Source organism: Scyliorhinus torazame, chromosome 18, assembly GCF_047496885.1.
Source record: "Scyliorhinus torazame isolate Kashiwa2021f chromosome 18, sScyTor2.1, whole genome shotgun sequence".
Lineage (NCBI taxonomy): Eukaryota > Metazoa > Chordata > Chondrichthyes > Carcharhiniformes > Scyliorhinidae > Scyliorhinus > Scyliorhinus torazame.
Window position 1 is genome coordinate 103,533,464 of NC_092724.1, and position 20,029 is coordinate 103,553,492.

Sequence of the window (20,029 nt, forward strand, 5' to 3'; positions counted from 1 at the left end):
CGTGAGGTGAGGTGCTGGCGGATGTAGGCCGACCCTATGCCTGTAACGCGTCTCTAAGTAGCAGGTCAGAATGTTCAGTGGCCGAAACGGTGTGGCAATCAGTCTCTCACCAGGACGTGCAGGGCACGCCAGAAATCTTCCAGACTCACCGGTGAGTTGATGCCACGTGGACAGGAGGTGCCTGGCTTAGATTGTGTTAGTCTGCTGAGTGTAGTGCTCCTTCAGTAGCGCCATGGCCTCAGCGTAGGTTGGTGCGTCCCGAATGAGGGGAAAGATATCGGAACTCAGCCGCGTGTACAGAATTTGGAGCTTCTGTGCTTCTGGGATTGGGTCTGTCGCAGATCCGATGTATGCTTCAAAGCAAGCTAGCCAACGTGCAAAGTCCTTTTTGGCGTTGTCTGCTTGAGGAAGCAGCTGCAGATGATCCGGCTTGATGCGGAGATCCATCTTTTTAAAATCTCTGTGTAATAAATTGATGCACTATCAATTACGGCGAGACGAGAGTAGAGAGTATTCGAGGCTTTATTACACAGAGATATGTGGCCTCCTACAGCTGCTGCCGAAATGGCTGCAGTTTGGAGAGCACACACATTTATACTCCGCCTACTGGGCAGAGCCAGCAGGCAGGGATCTACCCCCGTACCTGTAGTACAGGGGCCTTACCGTAATACCCTTGTATGCAGTATATACAATACAACAGTGGGGACTACCACACCGGCTCCCCGGATTCACCCCTCGCTGAAGCCAGTGGAAATCACAGTCTCCATCCAGAGACCAAACATGTGGAGGGGGCTTGGAGGCCATTCGAGCCACTTGGTGGTTGGAGACATGGCAGGATAGTGTCCGGGACACATTCCATCTGGGGGAGTGCAGCTCTGTCAGGCTGCCAAGGCGCACCGCAAAGTGGTGGGGCCTGAAAGTAGACATGGCCTTGAAGGAGGGACGTGAAGTGGGGGGCATGAATGGGGGCATTTGGTGATCCCCCATAGCGGGGGTGTATTACTCACCTGGGAGGAGGTTGCTGGTGCCGCCGATTCGGGGTTGCCTGATACTGGTTATAAAAGGGTGGGATCTGAAGTGATACCATTTGGGAGGGCCTGATGCCACCAAGCCAGCATTCCTTGGCGGAGTGGGTGGGCTGCACTCTCACTTGAAATTGAGGCGCTCTTTAAAAAATGGAGCCATGCGATTTCTGTGAGGCCGGACTTACAGGTGTCTCCAGGTCCCACCCATCATTTCTCTGGCGGCTTTCACCAGCCTTAGGGCGTGATTCTCTGGAAAAAGTGTGGTTGTGAGCAGGAACTGCCGCGAGCTTCCCGGCATGCAACCTGGCGAGTCCGGCAACACTATTCAACGTTAGTCGGTCACTTAACGAAGCCCCACAGGCTTCTCGCCGCAAATGAAGGCTCGCCAGCCGATTTGCCTGCGCCGCACTAGCCTGCTAACAAGGTCGAGCAGCACTTAAGTAGTGCTTGCTCAGCCAACCCCAGCCAACTTGCAACAATGGTCCCCAGGAGATCGGTCCCAAGATTCGGGGATGCTGACCTGGAGAGGCTCCTAGGCACAGTGGAGGCCAGGAGAGATATCCTAGTCCCCTGAGTGTCCCAGAGGGTCAGCCTTGGGAAGCCATGGCTGCTTGGGACAATGGGGCGGTGGCTATGAGCACCGGGAGGGTGACCAGAGGACTGACCTCCAGTGCAGGAAAAAGGTCAATGACCTACACTGGGCAGCACGAGTGAGTAGACACACACGCCCCCCCCCCACTCAAACCCCCCCATGATCCTTCCACCCCCACGCAAGCATCCACCCCCAAAGCCCCAAGCAACCCCCAACCCACCCTCCACCCCCTTCCCCTTCAACACACCCTACCCTTCCTTCACACCCCCTTCAACACCATTGTGCACCATGGTGTGGCTAACGATGACCTCTCTTTGTCTCCTCAGGAAAGGCTCTCCCACAATCGCCGGGAGAGGTCCCAGACTGGCAGTGGTGTTGCGGACATAAGAATCCTCACTACCTTTGAGGAGCGTGTCCTCGAGGTGACTGATGTGGCCGAGAACTGGGCAGTCACCAACACGGAGGCTGGCTGACGCCGCAAAGTTGGGGAACCAATGGACTCCACCCTGAGAACCTGTCAAACGTGAGTTGTTATTGCCTTACTGACTGACCGCATGTCCATTCCCCCGCAGGTCCTCCAGGACAGCGCCGGCCCATCCTGGGTGGCCCCCACTCCAGCCACCCACGAGAACACCTCGAAGGAAAGCTCAAGGGATGGCACCATAATAATCGCGGCACAGCTGTCATCCCCCCACCCCCTCCACCAGCACAGATACAATCACCTTAGTGGGAAATATTAGTGATCTGGCTTCTGGGGCACAATCAGTTGAGCACCACACAGCTGCTGATGTACATCAGGTGGAGGCGGGAACCCCGAGGAGAGACAGCAGTCGGAGGTCAGCTGGATCCCTGGACCTAGCTGAATCCCAGCCTGATGCAGAAACTGGTCATCCCAGAGCTAAGGGAGACGTTAGAGTGAGGCCGGGACATTCAGAGGGAAATGTCAGCATCACGCCAGCAGATCCATAGCTACTTGGAGGAGTCTCGGAGCCTACAGGCACTGGAGATGTCGCCAGCAATGCGTGGCACCGAGGCCAACACAGCAAGGGTGGAGAGCATGGTGCACAACGCAGTGGAGAGCATGGTGCACAACATTGGCAGCATCAGTAAAGGTGCCCAAGATGTTGCGCAGTCGGTGACAGCCATGGCTGAGGGTCTCAGCAGAATGTCTGACTTGCTGAGGGATGTCACCCAGTATCTGTCTGTCCTTGATGAGGTTCTGCGGGACATGTCCCGCTCTCAAATGGAAATGGCCAAAGCGCTGCGGAGCTTGTCCCAGTCGCAGTTGGGCTAGGCTGAGGCACTGCAGAGCATGGCTCGGTCACTGGCAATGTGTCCCAGTCACTGAGGAGCATCGCTGAGGCGTTGACACCATGGTGCAGACCATGGGGAATGGCCAGGGCTGGCAGAGTCAGTTGATGCCAGGGCTCAAACCAGCTGCACCTCCATCCCAAGGTAAACCCCAATGTCCTATGGGCACCGAGCGGGATGAGGTGCCGGGTGCCTACCATGACCCGCCCTATGGACTGACGATGGTGGCCACCAGCTCCTCCGAATTCCATTACTGTGATGAAGCCACGTCTCACTGCCAGCACAGGGTACAGGGCAGCACAGCTGTGCATGTGCCACTGACAAGTGAGTCGGGGCCCTCCGGCTGCAGAGCCCCTAGAGGACACCCACCTGGGGCATCGAAGGCCACGGGACATGGTAAGCAGATGACTGTTTCCACCTCAGATGTGCATCCTGGGGACACCCCTAGACATAGCAGTATAGCTAGGAGGACCAAGCCCATCGAGGATCACTGAGGGCACACAGGAAGGCGGGTTGGGGTAGTAGGTAGGGGTGAGGTAGCTGGGGTTGGTGGAGGGGGCAGCACCATCGGGAGGATGGGGAATTATAAAACATTAAACACCCTTGTGACACTTACTTCCGCAATGCGCACCAATCTCCGAATCTTTGGGCCATCTCTCCAGGCATTCCCCCCCTCCCCATGACACTCATCCACTCTCTGGCCATGGTATGTCCCTGAAGTTATGTCCCATCCCCTGGATGTTCGGATGTTGCCTGCTGCGTGTGTGGTGTTGCCTCCCGCAGTGTTCAGGCAGTGTCCGTGCATCAAGGTCTCATTGGGATGCTAGGCAACGACTCCCACATGCTACATTGCCCTCTCACCCATGGGAAACCACTTGGGTTGTGTGAAGTGCTCACTTAATGATGATTGCCAATTTCTTATTAGCAATAGCCTTCATCTGCACAGCCAAAGGCTTCGGCAGTTGATGAGGGTAATGGGAGGTGGGACAGGGACAAGAGTTGCCCCCGGAATGGGTACACACGATCCAGGGGTTTGCATAGTGGTGCAACACGCGGTTGCCCCAGTTGCCCTCCCCTCCAGCACCTCCCCCCCACCCTTCCATGGCAGCCCACCCCTGGGGAAGGTCCCCCACCCCCAGCCAAAGGCGGGACCCCATCTCCTGCCGAGCACTGGGGTGGCAAGCCCAGCGCCCCCAAACTCTTTGCCCATGAGCAAAGATGGCTACTCTCCTCCTCGGCTCCCCACAGTAGCACTTCCGCAAGGTTCGTGTTTTTCAATAGTTGTACTAATCGGCGCCAGTGTGACCACTTGCTGGGAAGGCCACTGAATGATGGGAGGCCGCTGTATATGGTGTGGTTCTCATTAATTATATGGAACAAGGGCTTAAGTTGTGATAATTGGTTTCTCGCCACGCTACGGCGAGATCCCGATTTCCCCTACGGAGCGGGCCGGTTGCATCGCCTGGCGCAGTTCACTTTTTCTGCCTCTCCCGCTATTCACGGGCCTCGTTTCGCCGGGCGAGACGGCAACGAGGCCGGAGAATCGCGCCCCAAGTCATTTTGGGGAGAATTCCACCCACTGTGTTTTGCAACCACGTTTTACATAGCTGAGCATGTTTAAACTCATGGTGAATCACAGGATAATTATGTTCAAGGAAGGTGATACAGTCTATCTTAGATTGCCTTAGACCTTGCCACGTGCAGTTTCTAAATTTTTCTTAAATGATTCATGCCTATTAACTCATCTGAAGTCCATTCCATAATTGAGTACTCTTTTTGTGAAGAATGTTCAGTCATCAGTCTTGAATTTCCCTTTATTACTTTGAACTTGTACCCCTTTGTCCTATGATTGCAGCTAACTTTAAATAATATTCTGAATTTGTCCTGCCTTAAAGGTTTAGTAATTTTATCTTTTGCTAGATTTTCCACTCTGTGAATGACACCCTAGCACAGGTAAAGAAAATCATTGGCAAGCTCTACATCAGGGTCCTGGGGAAGAGAGAACCAGAACTGCAGTTGCAGGCCACTGGCATTCAGACATATTTCACAGTTCAGCGTTCCGTTTTCTTGATTGATGGATGCTTTTCCGTGGTTGAACATATTGGGTCTGTCGGGAACCTTAGATCTCTTTCAATTTAATCATGTCAACACTATTCATGGAGCCATCTGTTGACCTTTTATCTTTCCTTACATATACAATTACATAGGTTTTCTGTTCATTCGAATTTACTCCACCAGTATCAGTCTATTTTCTTTTCTAATCCCGATTTATAAATTACATATGGTTATGTTCAAAGCCAAAGCACTGTATTTAAGAATGGTTCGATCTCGGACATCAACCCCCTCCTCTTAAAGCAAAAATAATCTAATCAGGTGAGTTAACTAATATGGACATGGGTTACATTCAGTCAGGTTTTCACAATTAACTAAGCCTTGATTATGTTCTAGATCATGGTGAGTATCATCGAATCATAAAGGATAGAAGAGGCCCTTCAGCCCATCAAGCCTGCACCGACAAAAAACTACTCTAACTCTACACCTATCCCACTTCCGACTTCCAACTTCCGAATAACAAAGCAGAACATTGAATCAAAGCATTTTCAATCTTTGTTATATAACAGGGAGCCAATAATACTAGGCAACAGATATTCCCTCTCTCCGCTTTGTGCAATGGAGTCTAAAGTGAAGTTAACAATCTAAACACATTGATCCAACTAAAATCCTTCAATCGCTTTTAATTTAGTTATTTCAATATCATTCGTGGAACATGTATCTGCCCATATGTGCATTACCTTGTATATTTCTCTTTAATTTTGTTGTGCGTGTTATCTCAATAGCACAGGAGTGCCGAATTCGTCCAGACCCAGTTTGAACAGGATTGAAACTTACCAGTCTCATTGTGGATCGTGCCACGGGATCCATTATGACCATCTGAAAAGGTAAAGTGGGTGTCAGATCAGCTTCTCATTTGAAAGACTAATTAGTAAAGTCCCTGATACTGACAATGTGAAGTTAGCTCCCAGCCCATATCTTAGAGTTTGAATTCCATCTGCCACTGCAGGCTGCGAATGCCAACCAGTCACAGCTTTACAGGAAACACGATTCATGTTGGGTCCAAGTGCAGTTGAAAATACGTAATACCATGGTGCTACATATCATATGTTTTATTTCATACCATTTCCACAATGTATTCCTCTGTTGTATATTACATGTTTCAGATTTTGTTTTGCACATGCATGCACATCAGCAGGTCTTGTGGTGCAGTGGGCAGCATCCCTACCTTCGGGCCTGAAGCTGTAAGTTCAAGTCTCACTTCAGGACTTGATGATCTTGGAAGGTCCATTCATAACACAGCCAAACAGCTTGATTATCAGCCCATAAACCCTTCCAATACGCCTGGTAGCAGGCGGTAAGAGTGGGAGGCTTTCCTGGTCAGGCATACTGCAGAAGGCAATGGCAAACCAATCATTACATTGCCAAGCAGAATCATGGACCAATCCATGGAAGTCCATGGTTGCCAACAACCTCGTAGGGCATGATATCTGGAGGAGGATACATAACAGCAAAAGCTTCATTTGTTTACAAAATGGTTCTCTAAAAAAAATCATTGCCATGTAATTATAAAAGTGCTGGTTATCAATACAAAGGAGACAGACTGATTCAATTCACATCAGTATTCACAATCAAATCCTGGGTATGGTGCTGGATGCTAGTGTAGCTCATCAATAGAAAATAATGTATTGCACAGTTTTTGGTTCAAAAATTAAAGAATCAGTCCATGTATAATGGAGGATGTCTTGTGGTGCAGTGGGTGCATCCCTGTCACTGAACCAGAAGCATCTGGGTTCAAGTCCCATTTTGGAACTTGATGGCCAAGAAGGGTCGGCTCTTCATGTGTCAAAACTGATGAATTATAAATAATAGATGTAAGCACGTGTGCTTTGTCTGTCTCATGCTTTGTTGGACATAAAAAGCCTAAGAGGGCATTATACAGTGGCACAGTGGAGTCTACACATTCTCTCTGTGTCTGTGTGGGGTTCGTCCAGGTGCTTCAGTTTCCTCCCACAGTCCAAAAATGTGCGGATTAGGTGGATTGGCCATGATCAATGCACAAGTTTGCGGGCATAATGCGGGGGAGTGGGCCTAGGTAGGGTACTGTTTCAGTGGGTCGGTGCGGACTCAGTGGGCTGAATGGTCTCCTATGGAAGACTACATAAATTCATGAGGGTTATTTTTTTACTGACATTCATATACTGGTACAAGGCAGAGGCAATGGATGGAAAGGACCTTCGAATGGGATGGGCAGCATGGTGGCACAGCAGTTAGCAGGGCCAGGGACCTGGGTTCCATTCTGGGCTTGCTTGACTGTGTGGAGTTTGCACGTTCTCCCCGTCTGCGTAGGTTTCCACCGGGTGCCCTGCTTTCCTCTCACAGTCCAACGATGTGCAGGTTAGGTGAATTGGCCATGATAAAATTGTCCCTAGTGTCCAATGATGTGCAGCTTAGGTGGAATTACAGGGATAGGTTGGGGAGTGGGTTAGAAAGTGTGCTCTTTCAGAGGGTCGGTGCAGACCGGTGGGCCGAAAGGCCTCCTTCTACACTGCAGCGATTCTATGACTCCGCAAGCCTCCCGCCCGGACTTAATTAGGAAAGAGTGCAAAGGTGGGTGCCCACATGCCACCCTCCTGCCTGATTAAATATCATCCCACCTCCAAACCCGCCTTGGGAAAGGGCATTAAATTCCACCTCACATATTGAGAAATCCCAAATTGTAGAATTTCATCCACTCCCAATGTTATCATGTCAGGAAAGTAAAAGTTATGCCTAATGTTTCAGTTTTTCTTAACTGCTGCCACCAAACAATTAAAAATACTTGTGGCCTTCTGGGCGATTAGGCATGTAGCCTAAAGAGCAGGTGGACCATTCCTGGATGTTGGACCCCATCATGATAACAGCCCTCAGGAGGTAAAATTCTGAAAGAATATGATCTCCACTGTGCCTATTCTGAATTCTCCCTCTGTGTATCCGAACAGGTGCCGGAATGTGGTGACTAGGGGCTTTTCACAGTAACTTTATTGCAGTGTAAATGTAAGCCTACTTGTGACAATAAAGATTATTTATTTATTTATTTGGAGAGGGCCTCTTCCTCATATAAATGTGCATGTGTATTTGTTGTGTCACTCCTGCACTACAATGTTGTGTGCTCAAACTGTAAACTTCCATGAACATAGAAACTAAGACCATTCAACCCTTCGAGTCTGCTCCGCCATTCAGTATGATCATGGCTGATCATCCAACGCAATAGCGTAATCCTGCTTTCTCCCCATAGCCTTTGATCTCCTTTGCCCTAAGTGCTATATCCAACTGCTTCTTGAAAACATGTGATACGTTGGCCTCAACTGTTTCCTATGGTAACAAATTCCACAGGCAGACCACTCTCTGGGTGAAGAAACTTCTCGTCATCTCTGTCCTAAATGGTTTACCTGGACTGTGAGCCCTGGTTCTGGATACACCCACTATCACGGCATGGTAGCACAGTGACTAGCACTGTTACTTCATAGGGTTCCAGATTCGATTCCCACTCGCTGTCTGTGCGGAGTCTGCACGTTCTCCCCATATCTGTGTGGGTTTCCTCCAGGTGCCTCCTACAATTCCCGAAAGATGTGCTTGTTAGGTGAATTGGACATTCTGAATTCGCCCTCAGTGTACCCGAACAGGCAGCGGAGTGTGGCGACTCGGGGATTTTCACAGTAACTTCATTGCATTGTTAATGTAAGCCGATTGTGACAATAATAAAGATTATTATTATCGGGGACATCGTTCCTGCATCTATCCTGTCTAGTCCTGTTAGAATTTTATAGGTTTCCATGAGATCCCCCCCTCACTCTTCTGAACTCCAGCGAATACAATCCTAACCGATTCAATCTCTCCTCACATATCAGTCCCACCATCCCAGGAATCAGCCTGGTAAACCTTTGCTGCATTCCCTCTAGAACAAGAACATCCTTCCTCAGATAAGGAGACCAAAACTGCACACAATATTCCAGGTGTAGCCTCACCAAGACACTGTATAATTGTAGCAAGACATCCCTGCTCCTGTACTCAAATCCTCGCGCAATGAAGTCCATCAAACCATTTGCCTGCTACACCTTCACGGCTTACCTTCAGTGACTGGTGTACGAGGACACCCAGGTCTCATTGCACATTCCCTCCCCTATATATGGACTTCCAGATAATAGTCTGCCTTCTCGTTTTTGCTACCAAAGTGGATAATCTTGCATTTATCCAAATTATACTGCATCTGTGATTCATTTATCACTCAGTCAACTTGCAAATCACACTGAAGGATCTCTGCATCCTCCTCACAGCTCATCCACCGCGCCCCCCCCCCCCTGCCCCCCCCACTCAACTTGGTGTCATCTGCAAATTTGGAGATATTACATTTTGTACCCTCATCTAAATCATGAATATATATTGTGAATAGAAGTTCTACAACTTTATATTTGCAACACAATAGTCCTTCAAATTAAAGACATTTCTTGGCCTCAAGAAATACTGCTGGAACTGACCAACTGATAACTGCCACATTGCTGTTTGCGGAACCTTGGTGTGCACTAATCGGCTGTAATATTTTACACATCACAACAGTAATGGGGTTTTAAAACAAAATGTAATTGTCAGTGAAGTGCTTTCGGAAGCCCCGACCTCTTGAAAGGTGTCCCAGGCATACAAACTAATGTTTTCCCTCTTCCACCTCCACCTGAAGAAAACAGAATAGATAAGGCTCCTTGTGGGTGAGGTGCAGTTTTAAAAATACATTGATATGCTAAAACTAATGATTTATCTTATAGATAGTCTTTTGAGGTGGTAGCATAGTGGTATTTTCACGGGACTAGTAATCCAAAGACTCAGAGTACGCTCTGGGATCCCAAGTTCAAATCCCGCTGCTGCAGATGGTGAAATATAAATTCAATAAAAATCTGGAATTTTAAAGTCTCGTGAGGACCATGAAACCATTGTTGATTGTTGTAAAAACCCATCTGGTTCGCTAATGTCCTTTAGGGAAGGAAATCTGTCATCCTTACCTGGTCTGGCCTACATGTGACTTCAGACCCACAGCAGTGTGATTGACTCTTAACTGCCCCCACAAGGGGCAATTAGGACTTGGCAATAAATGCTGGCACAGCCTGCGATGCCCAGGTCCCATGAACGAATAAAAAAATAATTCATTTCAGTAATTTTGGCTGCAATGATATAAATAACTAAATAGCTTGTGATTGATGACGTCTCACTGCAATAAAATGAATGTCTATGGTCTCTGGTCTTGTCTGCCCGCACAACAGCCAAAGCAGAAGTTCTGGCTTATATGTGCATTCTTACATTCAGTGTATTTTGCTGGAGATTTCATGCCCTTCTCCTTCCAGAACATTTACTCCAATACATTCTTCAGATTATCAGAGAATTTCCTGACCGTAAACCGATCCCTATAACAACTCAAATGGTGACAACCCTTTGATAGTTGCAGCATCTCCCTTCAATCAACTTTTGGTCCAAGATACTGCTTTGATTTGCGTATCGCATGTTAGAATTAAAGAATCCCAACAATGCAGAAGGAGGCCATTCAGTGATCGAGTCTGCACCGACCCTCCAAAAGAGCTCCCTACCCAGGGCCACTGCCCACCTTATTCTCATCACCTCACCTAACCTTTGCACACTAAAGAGCAATTTAGCATGGCCAATCTACCCAACCTGTACATCTTTAGATTTGTCAGAGGAAACCAGAGCACCCGGTGGACACCCCGCAGACACGGGGAGAACGTGCAAACCCCACACGGACAGTCACCTAATACCGGAATCGAACCCAGGTCCCTGGTGTTGTGAGGCAGCAATGCTAACCACTGGGCCATGATGTTGTTTAATATGGCACTGCCCTCCCATAACTCTGTAATTAACTGAGGCATAAAATGTCTCCTGGTGTTTGACTGCACTTCTTCTGACTTCACATAAACATTTTCTACGCATGATTTTCACTTGACATAATGTTGTGCCTGGATATCGCGGTGCAGAGTTCCCTATTGTCAAATGTACAGTTTTCTGGCGTTAGTCTCAGAATGCTGTAGTATTACTAAATCCATGTCCATTCTTTTAAAAGTGTTGCTGTCATGGGTATTATATTGTAATCAATCTAACGATACATCAATTTGATTCCACAGTTTTACTCTTTTCTTTCTGGAAGCTGTTAGCTAATAAAAGGAATATTACACTTCTTGGCCTTCAACTCTTTCAACAGCTTTTTGTGGTAGACCTAAGATCGCAATATCTGTTGAAATATTTCAGGTTCAATGTTAATGGATTACTTTAAATGCTGCCCAACCAATTGTCCTTTGATACTAAGAATGTCCCTGTTGGCTCATGTTCCACTTTGGAATCTATGTCCTGGACTTGAATTAGCAGGTCAAATAGTTTGTGGCCACCATACCATCCTTTTCACTTTTGCAACTTTCACCCACCGGGTGGATCATATTCTAGGGCTGGTTTAGCACAGTGGGCTAAATAGCTGGCTTGTAAAGCAGACCAAGGCCAGCAGCGCAGATTCAATTCCCGTACCAGCCTCCCCGAACAGGTGCCCGAATGTGGCGACTAGAGGCTTTTCACAGTAACTTCATTTGAAGCCTACTTGTGACAATAAGCGATTTTCATTTCATTTCACATTTAGCTGTCTCCCATACAAACATAGACTTCACAGAGCAGCAACATAATAGCGAGTGGCGAGGAATGAAGAAACAGCTGCAAGACCAGTAGAATGGCTTTTGCAGCCAGTTTTTAAAATAGGTTGCATCTCACAACATAGTTCTGATGGATTCTTCCCTGTAAGAATAAGCAGTTGCATTCAACAAATTAAAACCCCCTCTGAAATAACTTTGTCCTAGCTTTAGGATTAATCCTAACTCTAAACCTAACCCTAACCCAAAGGCCAAAGCTAAGCCCAAGTTTTCTCGGGATACATCTCAAAAAGTTTTTTAGCTACAAAGCCACATACAGCAACAACAGGACAAGCAAAAAACCCAATAGACTTACTTACCTGCACCAGTAACAGACTAATCTGGGAGTTCATGACAGTAAGCCTAAAGAACCAGGAATGAAGCAAAGATGTAAATATTTTCATTGTTTTGTGGTGTTCAATAAGAAATGAAAAAGCCAACTCTGGAAATGTTGTGTAGGAGCCCTAAAGCTGGCATTCTCACTGAGTGAAAATAAACAATGTCCTGGAACCACTAATATATAAGGTGGGATTCTCTGATCCTGGGGCTAAGTGTTGACGCCGTCGTAAATGCCGGAGCGATTTACGACGGCGTCAACAGGCCCCTAGGAGCAGCGATTCTGCGCTGCACAATGGGCCAGCACGGCACTGGAGAGCCTCGCGCTGCTCCAGTTGCCGATACCGGCGTCAGAACGGGCGGCACGGTTCTGTGTGTGCGCACTACGGCCGGCACGAGTTCGTGCATGCGCATGGGTTGCCTTCTCCGCGCTGGCCCCGATGCAACATAGCAGAGAGCAACAGGGGCCCGGCGCGGAGGAATATAGGCCTCCACCAGGATAAGCCCGCCGGCCGATCGGTAGGCCCTGTTCGCGGGCCAGGCCACCATGGAGCCCCCCCCCCCCCCCCCCCCCCGGGGTCGGATCCCCCCTCCCCCCCCCCACCAGGCCGCCACCCGCAACATGAACGCTGAGGTCCCGCCGGGTAGGACCATACGGCGACCGGAGAATCGACGGACCGGCATCGGGGTGGAGTCGCGTGAATCACCCCCCCCCCCCCCCCCCCCCCCGCCCCCGGTGATTCTCCAACCCGGTGCGGGGTCAGAGAATCCCACCATAGTCTCTGGGTTTGTAGTAGCCCTCTGAACCTCTAAACGTTGCTCTACATTCATATTTCTTGGGGTGGCTTGAACAGTTATACCTCCGAAACGTATGCAGTGGAATTCTCCAGTCCGCCCGCAGTATACCTGTGCCCGCTGGTTTCCCGATGGCGTGGGGTGGCCATAATGGGAAACCCCATTGGCCGGCAGTGGGATTCTCATCGTGCCAGATGCGTCGTGCCAGTAAACGTGGCAGGTGGACTGGAGAATCTCACCCAATGTTTACAGAATTTTCTATCTCTCCACATGCACATGTTGGGTGGAATCTTACCAGAATTTGGCAAAGTGTCAGCCTTAGACTGAAAGCTGGTGAGTAACTCTCCAGTTGCACTGTGCAAAGATTGAGCCTCTTAGAAAGAAAGAAAGAAAGAAATGTGCGGACGTGGTGGCACTCTGGTGAGACTTGGCCTCATAGAGCCAGAAAGGAGCTCCACAGAGATCGGGTACCATCTTTAAGGCCGATCAACGTTGCAGCCTAATGGCGCCAGGCTCCATCACTGAGTTTGCAGGGGCTCACCCTCACCCCTGACAGTCCTCCTTGGCACCCCCCCCCCCCCAACCAACATTGCTGAAGTGTAGCCGACACTCCCCCCCCAACACCAGTGTGTCCACCCTCCATCCCTATCACACATCAATGCAATCCCCTAATAGTGGGAGGTACACAAGGGCCATGTCACTGCCCCTGGCCCAGGTGGGCACTGATGGGTTGGCACAGTGCCCACCTGGGAATGCTGCGCCTCCCCCCCTGGGGGCTATACTGCGCCACCGGAGGGATCCCCTCGACTGCCTCACATCTGACTAAACCTGTCTTCATAGAATTTACAGTGCAGAAGGAGGCCATTCGGCCCATCGAGTCTGCACCGGCCCCTGGAACGAGTACTCTACCCAAGCTCACACCTCCACCCCATCCCCATAACCCAGAAACCCCACCCAATACGAAGGGCAATTTTGGACACTAAGGGCAATTTAGCATGGCCAATCCACCTAACCTCCACATCTTTGGACTGTGGGAGGAAACCGGAGCACCCGGGGGAAACCCACGCATACACGGGGAGCGCGTGCAGACTCCGCACAGACAGTTACCCAGCGGGGAATCGAACCTGGGACCCTGGAGCTGTGAAGCAATTGTGTTAACCACCATGCTACCGTGCTGCCCCAAAGTTTGTGAACCTCATCAAAGTGGAGTCACAGCGGTGAGATATGAATATTCAGTGAGGTAAGATCATGTGGAGGGGGAAATCGATAAGATTAAAATTAATGTAAGTCTATTGAAATGAGGTTCATGTCCTTTGCCGCCCGTGAGGGGGCGAGGAAAATTGGAAAATATGGGGCTGGTTTCACCGTTTTTCAGGCTAGGTGCCGACACCGGCGTGGGAACTGTGGCATTTTACGATGCCAAAATTGGCAGAGAACCCTCACCGATCCGCGCCGAGTAAAACTCCCGGCTCCCACGATATAAACGGCCAGAGAATGGCCGGGTCTTTGGCCACGCATGCGCACAGCGACGACCTGCAGCGGCCGTGCAGTAAAATATGGCGCCGGCCCTAGTGGACCCGACCTGACAAATAATGCCCGCCTGCCCACACCCCAGCAGTACCCCCAGCCCTCGCAGAAACACCCCGGCCAGCAGCACGGCTCCTGGCCGACTGTGGCGGCGCTGGACACAGTGCGCAGCCGCCACGCCGGGTCACGGACCGCTGGAGCGGAGCATCGTGGGAGGGCCTTCCGATGACACGTCAATGACGTTCCAAAGGCACGCGATGCGATGGCGCCATTTAGGAGGTCGCTGAGGATAGAAAACCGGCGTCAAACCGGCGCTACCCCCGATTTAGACATCGGAAGGAATTTTCCGCCCCATCATTGATTACAATATCAGTGTCGGAGATCGGTGAATCTTGCCCATGATCTCTCGGGTGAGAATCCCATTTCCTGAGTCTCGTGAGATTTTTTCCCCCTCACTGCTGATCCCACGAACAGCAATTGCTGGCTCAAAATCACCCGCATTGTGTGCGGATTACTCCAGAGAATCTTTCTTTCTCAGGCAGCCTTAGTTCATCACCATCCTGTGGTTGGAGAAGCTCTCAGCCCTTATAATAACTTAACTGTTCACTGCAGCTAGCTGCTCTGATGCCGTAGTAGCTTGACACTGTCTTGCAGGCCTTTTGTAATTCCAAGTCACTGCACAGACTACCCTATATTCTTGATCTAAAAATACAAAATTACACAAGCTAAACGCAGAGATTGTGTACTATCATTATTGTGATGAACGGTTACTGCCTTATCATCATGTAAGGTGATGTCCCCTTTAAGACCAGGCTTGGAACCCTGGGGACTCTGCCTCTGGCTCCGCCCATCTGGGAGCCATACATAAAGGCCTGCCTCATGGTCTGTATAGCAGTCAGCTCTCGTCTATATCTGTAGCAGTTATTAGCCTAATAAAGCCTTCTTTACTGTTTAATCTCTAAGCATCATTATTGAGGGTACCTCAATTATAGACTATTGTGGTAAACACCAACTGGAAAGCTGTAGATGATTATGTTACATGAGAAAGTAATGGACATTAAAATGCCCAGCTTTAATCTTTGACCCCAGGGAGCAACATGAGAAAGTAAAACTGTAGCAGCAATACTGGTAGGATGGTATTGAGGATCGTCCATTGAATGTATCATAGTCATGCGACAATTGCCCATTATGATTAGTAATGCTCACCCACCTACCAGCAGCTATGTAATCCCTGAGAGTGGCTACTCAAAAAGATTATAAAACCTAGGCTAGTTTGAGAGAACAAAACTAGAAAATGATTTTCCAAGCTCTAACAGTGATCAAATGAGTTTCAGGAAACCTGTGACCATGACTCCCATCACCCAATACCACAACTTATATTTTGCGTGATGCCATAATAACCATGGACAGGAACTTGTGCAACTGCTCTGTAGTCATTTCATGAGACAACCTGCTGACTTTAAAATTCAGTCTTTGCGGGAGCAGCATGGTGGCGCAGTGATTAGCACTGCTGCCTCACGGCGCCGATTAACCAGGTTTGATCCTGGCACTGGATCACTGTCCATGTGGAGTTTGCACATTCTCCCTCTGTCTGCGTGGGTCTCATCCCCACAACCCAAAGATGTGCAGGGTAGGTGGATTGGCCACGCTAAATCGTCCTTAATTGGAAAATGTTAAAATAAAATAAAATTTGGTCTTTGCGTATGCAACTTGTGGAATCATAAAATGGTACATTGCCTTTGGCCTAGCATGTCTGTGGCATCTCTTTGTCAGAGCTATTCCATAAATTGTACTCCTCTGCTCCTTTCCCTCGGCCTTGCAAGTACTTTGGCAAGGATACCCCCACATCTAGCGAGCTTTCCGACATCGGAGTCGGCTCGCCATGGGCCACCGGTAGGATTCTCCATTCCCGCCGTAGTCAATGGCCATTTACATTGCTCGCCAGCTGCCCTGCTAGGAAATCCATGGTTGGGGAGAAGAAGGAAACCCGTGGTTGAGGAAGGATCGGGAAGGGCCAGAAAATTCAACCCATTCTCTTTGAAATGTTACTATTGAAACTGTTTCCACCTTAGAACACAACAACTCAATGTATTAATAAAATGTTTCCTGATGTCATCTCCGATTCTTTTGACAACCTTAATTCTGTGTCTTATGGTTAATGACCTTCCTGCCACTGGAAGCATTTTTTCTTTGTTTACTCTATCAAAGCCATTCATGATTGTGAACACCCTCTGTGAAATGTTCTCTTAACCATCTCTGCTCTCGGGGAGAAAATGCCAGCTTCTTCAGTTTTCCCCATAACAGGAGTTCTTCCTCTGGTACCATTCTTGTAAATCTATTCAAATCATTTGCATCCTAAAATATGATGCCCAGTATTGAACACAAAATGCTCTAGCTGAAGCTTAATCAATGTCTTACAATTATTTTGCATAACTTCCTTGCTCTTGTAATATTTTCTTCGATTAGCAAAGTTAAGGATCCCTTTTAATAACCTTCTCAACTATTTCTGCCACTTTTAAAGATTTGTGTATTTATAATAGTCTTCTATGTTCCTTCATTGCCTTTAACATTGTCCCATTTCATTCATATTGTCCTTCCTAATTATTTTGACCAAAATGTTACAAATCTGTTCTTCTTCTAATAATAACAATCTTTATTCTCACTAGTAGACCTACATTAACATTGCAATGAAGTTACTGTGAAAAGCCCCGAGTCAACACATTCTGGCGCCTGTTCAGGTACACAGAGCGAGAATTCAGAATGTCCAAATTACCTAATATCATGTATTTCGGGACTTGCGGGAGGAAACCGGAGCACCTGGAGGAAACCCACGCAGACACGGGGGGAACGTGCAGAATCCGCACAGACAGTGACCCAGTCTGAAGTCTGTTACTGTCCTCCTCATCATTCACTATACTTCCAAGTTGCATGTTCCCTGCAAACTTTGTAATGATGCGCATATCTAACTCCACGATTTAAAATATATCAAAGGAAGGAGTGATCCTAAATACTGACCTCTGCGAAACATCACTGTTGCTTTAATGATGGAGAAAAAAACCTGGAATCATAAACAGAAATATTGGACTTTAAGAAGTCCTGAATTTTATATTTTTAAAAAGGACACCAACTCTGAAGATTGCTGAAAATGTAGAGCTAGCCACTGACAGGAATGGCTGCAGGGTCATTCTCTAAGGAACAATGGAACCCTTCCTGTGATTCCAGACAAGGTACATCTATAATAATCCAAAAACTGATTATCATCTCTCGTAAAAACAAAGAAACATAATGGCTATCGCATCCAAAACCCCTGGGCATAATTAACAGGACTGTCTTGTGAACTCCAGTTCGAATGCACGAAGATGGGTTTTAAAAGCTAGCCGAGAGAGCTGCCTGGTGTCTGTCTCTCTGTTCGTCTGTGCATGTGCTGTGAAAAAAGCAGCTGGGAGTTTTGCCACACTGAAGGTGTTAGAATAACCAGGGCAGGGACCCTGCAAAAATAGCCGGCTTTTGCAGAAACATCTAAAACTCCCTCTCTGACTGTGAAAGTCGATTAGTTAGCAGAAGGAAAAAGAACTGAAATCTCTCTACTGAACTAGAGAACACCTGAACTGATAAATCAACTACTAGAATCAATATGTATTAGCTGCAATATGTCACCATCTGCTCCTTGCAACTTCACTGCTCCGTGTAAATCTTTACATATATTTACTTACTATCGGACTTAATTCTTACTTCTAGTCCATATGAATGTAGATGTGTATGTTTTATCATCGCTCGTTGCCTTGTTAGTTAACCAATTTACTCCATCTTAAGTCAAGAAAGTCTGGTTAAATTGGCTGCTTTTTAAACATAACTATCAGGTCTGGAAAAGGAAAAGGGAACCTTGTTAGATTAAACCTTTGTGCTACCAGCAGAGGGTGGGTTGAATACAGGCATGGAGCCGGTGATCCCTCCTCACCGGGGTTTGTAACAATTTTGGGGGTATTCCACCCAGGTGGTGACAAATCGCGGGTTCTCACCTGGATCAACAATGGGCTGGAGTCTCTGGTTCCCCCAACTACGTGTTTCTCACTGGAGCACTGTTCGCTGGTGGAGGGATTCTCTGTTATCGCTGCTGTCAATAGTATTTCCCATTGAAGACACCCCACGCTGCTGGGAAACCCATGGGCGGGGGTGGCGCTGCTGGTGGGGGACAGAGAATCCCGCTGCCACCAAACGGCCGGAGAATTCCGGACAATGTTGGGGGAATCTCACGTAGGACTGATTGTAACACTGTATACTTCCCTCTAATCAGAAAAACAATCATTCATCACTACTCTCTGAAGGCCCTTAGCCAATTTTATATTCATGCTGCCACTGCTCTTTCAATCGCATGGGCTTTAATTTTGCTAACAAATCTATTTGGTGTCACTTTGACAAACACATTTTGAAAGTCTGCATGTACAAAATCAACCAACTTTCCCTCATCAACCTTCTCTGATCAAGTTAGCCAAATACAATTTGCTTTTAACACATCACATTCACATTCACTTTTATTTACTTTGCACATATTTTCACGAATGTCTTTTGATTTTGTCCTGGATTATTGCTCCCACCATATAGTAGTCCCATCCATAGTTGTCAGGTTCATCCCTCCCTATTTTAAATGGGGCATAACATTTGCTATTCTGCAATCCTCTGATTGATAGATTTTGGCAAGAGCTTCCTTAATTTCCAGGTTTACTTCCTGTGGTAACCTGAATTTGAGACCTGCCAGCTTTTTACTGACTGCCTCTTTATTTATTTTTAAATGGGCATGTCCCCTGGTTCCCCCTAATCTACGGAATTCAAATCGCCCAGTCATGTGGACGTAATCTGGTTCTTTCATTATTTTGAAGGCTACAATTAAATACCTCAAGTTTAGTAATTGTACATAAAGCACTTTAGCTCTATTCTTTAAGAGGTCACACTATAAAAATCGTCTCTATGCTAAATTTACCGTTGAATTTGTGAATTATTCAAATTATTTGACGATAATTATTCTCAAATGTTAAAATTTTGAATCATTCTTTTGTCCAGACGAGAAATAAAGGTTAAAATTAATTTTGTTAAGCTCGCTAGTGTAATACAGTTTGGTTCTGCAAATCAAACAATAGAAGCCTAACAAAGAAATGTATAATCTGTTGCACCATGGGTATCATACTGGTGCCACAATCCATCCGAAGTGAGCACCAAAAATGATCAGACTTTCGAAGTCAATAGCTTGCCCAAAACCAAAAAAGCCGAATAAAACACAAAGACAGAAATTGGGTAGGAGGGTGCAGAAGTGGAGAGGGCTCCAGGATGTAAACAATGAGACTTTTAAGAAAGCAAATTAAAAGAAAAAACTATACAAACATGGTTGGAGGAATGAAACAGCCCTGTTCCCCTGATATCATTGAGTCCTGTTCTCCTGATATCATTCTATGCATGACTGAGCGGAACATGCATGATGTTTTCATTCTGGTCTGTGCAGAGTTATCTAATCCTGGCTGACAAGCTTCAGTATTCAAGGGTTCCTACACCTGGTGAATATCCAGTGGCATTCCTGAAAATCTGTGCCAGTAAGTGGTGGATGAAGGCTGAATCAAAATCTGTCTGCTGTCTGCTGCAACTAAATAACCTGTCAACCTGTATTGAAGAAAAGTTAAAGCATAGAGAAA

At 47.4% G+C, this 20,029-nt stretch overlaps 1 long non-coding RNA gene across 2 annotated transcripts in view; it reads right to left on the reverse strand.

The window, feature by feature from the left end:
• Positions 1 to 20,029, reverse strand: part of LOC140395397 (uncharacterized) — a 75,880-nt gene that overhangs the window by 14,862 nt on the left and 40,989 nt on the right. Inside the window, exon 6 of one of the 2 annotated variants that reach the window (XR_011936173.1) lies at positions 5,818 to 5,859. This is a non-coding gene — a long non-coding RNA (uncharacterized lncRNA). Of the gene's footprint in view, positions 1 to 5,817; positions 5,860 to 17,881; positions 19,998 to 20,029 lie in introns of those variants that run through there. The other variant, XR_011936174.1, reaches the window with a different exon arrangement.